General features: G+C 51.8%; 1 pseudogene; it reads right to left on the bottom strand.

Annotated features, from left to right (window-relative positions):
- Positions 1-1,102: 1,102 nt before the first annotated feature.
- On the bottom strand, positions 1,103-1,732 carry LOC139035246 (nascent polypeptide-associated complex subunit alpha pseudogene; annotated as a pseudogene).
- Positions 1,733-2,966: the final 1,234 nt, after the last annotated feature.

The following is a 2,966-nucleotide window of genomic DNA, read 5'->3' as shown; positions in this document are numbered from 1 at the left end:
ACTCAGATCTCCTTGCTCACCTGAGGCTGGGATGCTGAGGCCTCACCAGAGTGTCTCCCATGCCACCCATTTTCCCCTCTGTCCTGGCCCTGGACAGAACTTTCCCTGCACGAGTGAAGAAATGGTTTCAGTAGGCATCCCTGGGAAGCAGAGCTCAGCGTACCATCCATCTCTGACCCATGGGTGGAACTCAAGTCTAAGATGCATCTACTCCTCTGATCCCTGGATTTTCAGGAGGCCAGTCAGGCAGGACTGGAAGAAGCTGTTATCCCACTTAAACACTAAGGGAAAGAACCTGACTCTGCCCTCTTTTGACTAAGACTCTATGGGTAGAATTGCATCTCTCTCTGAGGGCACATGCCCCTGAGAGCTCTGGAGTCAGAGGGAATGGGGAAGGTCCCTGTGAGAGGGGAGCTGGGGGACCAGTGGGCACCAAAGCTGAATTCCACTTAATCCTACCAGCTCTCCAAAGAGATCCTGCTGCCTCATAGGATCCAGGGTTTGTGCACATATGTGTGAGCAGAGTGTGGAATGTGTAAGGGGCACATATAGCTTGAGGTTGCACAGGGATGTCTGTGTATGTACAACCCAAGTTGATACATGTATATGACATGTACAACCCCAGTTGTATCCACACTCCTGGAAGATGCACATAGGAGTATGGATGCAACTGGGGTCTTTCCTACTGCCTGCAACAAGCCGGGTCTCTTCTTAGTCATTCTCTTCAGCTCCTGTAAAATCCTGTGATTACAACTCATGTTCATGGCTGGCCACATAGAAGAAAAAGTTCCTGTCACCCCATGCTCTGAGAGTGACAAGCCTGACCCCTTCTGTGCCACTTCGCTCCAGGGGACCCGTCAAACTTCCTGTCTAGGGCATACCCAGCTAACTCTACTGCTCCATTCCTGGTCAAACACAGTGTCTAACTGGCCACTTTTTTTTTTCCATTCAACAAGAATCTTTAACTTTATTAATGTTAGAAACAGTACAAACTTCAAAGTCAGCTGAAGTTACTCTTTTGAAGCATCAAAAAAGGTCCTTTTTTTCAGATGGTTATTGTTAATTCCATAATAGCACTTACCATATCATTACTGTTGTTCTTCAGGGTTCAGACTGCCTTTGTTCTTGACACATTTGCTTGTGACACGACCAATTCTATGTCCTTAACTTCCACACCTGTTTCATCAACCTCTTCCTCTTCGCTTTCCTCTTATACAGTTAGAATCTGTGTGTTTTCCTGAATTTTGGAAACAGCTTCACTTTGAACGTTGAATTTCTCAGCAGCTGCTAATTGTGCTTGCTGAGATAAATCCTCGATCTTGGCTTTCCTCAAAACTATCTAAGTATTCAAAGCTGGGCTCTTGTACACATCTGGTTTCTTGATGACAAAAAGGATATTCTTAGATGTCTGGATAGTCACTCTAGTAACCCCTGTACCTGGTGAAGACCTAGTTTGGACATAGCCTTCCATGCCTTCTTTTCACTCCAGCTCTGTTTTGCTTTCCTGACTGGTTCTTCATCTGTTTCAGCTGCTGCCGCCAGCTGGGCTTGTGTGGTTGCTTGCGTAGAATCCTGTTTCTCAAGCTCTGGTTTCTGTTCCAGACCTTGTCTAAGCCTGGGACTGTGGCAACTCCTGCTCTAGGGCAGGGACGTTTTCTGTGACTTCACCGGGTGTTTTGTATGGGGAGTGCAGAACCAAGATGGCCATAGAAAGAGAGCAAGCGAGAGTGTGATCCAACCCTGTTGAAGAAGGAAGCCTTCCCCTGGTCACTTCTAGAAGCAGAATGAGCTAGCCTGGAGACCTAGGAACCTGGAGATGGGGAGAAGATTACTGGTCTGAAGGTCCCGGCTGCAGGCACTGGCTGGGGAGAGGCCCCATCAGGAGGCACATGGCAACATCACAGCACAGCACAGTGCTGCTGGGAGGTCTCCTCTGGCACCAGGGCCCTGGTTTAGGAAGGGCAGGGGTGGGAGGGAGGAGGACCTGTGTGCAGAACCAGAAGAGAGCAGGGCTGGGTGCAGAGAGCTGGAGGAGGAGTTCAAGGGGCCTGGTTCTGGTCAGTGCCCAGGGTCAGGAGCACAGGCCCCAACATGGTCTCCAGGAATGGCAGGGTTGAAGAAGCCTGTCCTCACTCAGAGTGGCCAGGCCGCATGCCAGGGACTCCAAGGTGCTATCCTGGGGGGGGAGGTGCCACCAGCTGTCCTGGATGTGGGTCTGACATCTGTTCCCAACAGCCAAGCCTTGTGCCCAGCTGGTTCCTCCCAGGCCTTCCAATTTAGCCACCCACTCTTGTCCTCAGAGGAGTCAGGCCCTGCCTGTGAGGAAGGGGACTGGTGACCTGGCCAGGCTGGGCTCTGCTCAAATCTCTTCTGGGGTGAAGGAGACCCTTGTACCTGGCCAAGCCTGTAAAGTCTTCCCTACTCAGCACAGGGTGGGTGCTGGCTGGGCCCCTCTACAGATGTGGTGAAGAAGCCACCACAGAAGAGCAGGAGGCTCCTGCCCTGGCAGGTGCTGGTGTGAGCGCCTTTCCTCTGAGCCTTTGGAGATGAGCCCTTTCTCCTGACTCAGCTGTCATGCGGGCCTCAGATACCAGGCAGGGTGTGGGGCATGAGGGACCCCAGAGTGTGAGGCTGCAGGGGGGCCAGGCACACTTTCCCCAGATGTCATCTCCCCTCCTCTTCTCCACTGTCTTCCCTCCCTTCCTCTCTCTTCTGTTTCATCCAGCTCCTTTCAGAGAAGACACACACAGTCAATATCCAGGGAGGGAAAGAGAGGGGAAGCCACGTGGCTGACACACAGGAAGACCCATCACACACGGGAGAGAGCGGGGGACAGGCTGATGCTGGTCACAGGACTTAGCAGGTCCAGCAATGGCTGCCCAGGTGTCCTCGTCCTAATCCCCAGATCAGGAGAACAAGCCTGTCTTATCTGAGTTGTTCATCTAATCACAAAGGTCCTGATGAAA

This window comes from Odocoileus virginianus, chromosome 5 (genome assembly GCF_023699985.2).
Source record: "Odocoileus virginianus isolate 20LAN1187 ecotype Illinois chromosome 5, Ovbor_1.2, whole genome shotgun sequence".
Taxonomy (NCBI): Eukaryota; Metazoa; Chordata; class Mammalia; order Artiodactyla; family Cervidae; genus Odocoileus; species Odocoileus virginianus.
The sequence above is the reverse complement of the archived record's forward strand: the minus strand, read 5'-3'. Positions and strand labels throughout refer to the sequence as shown.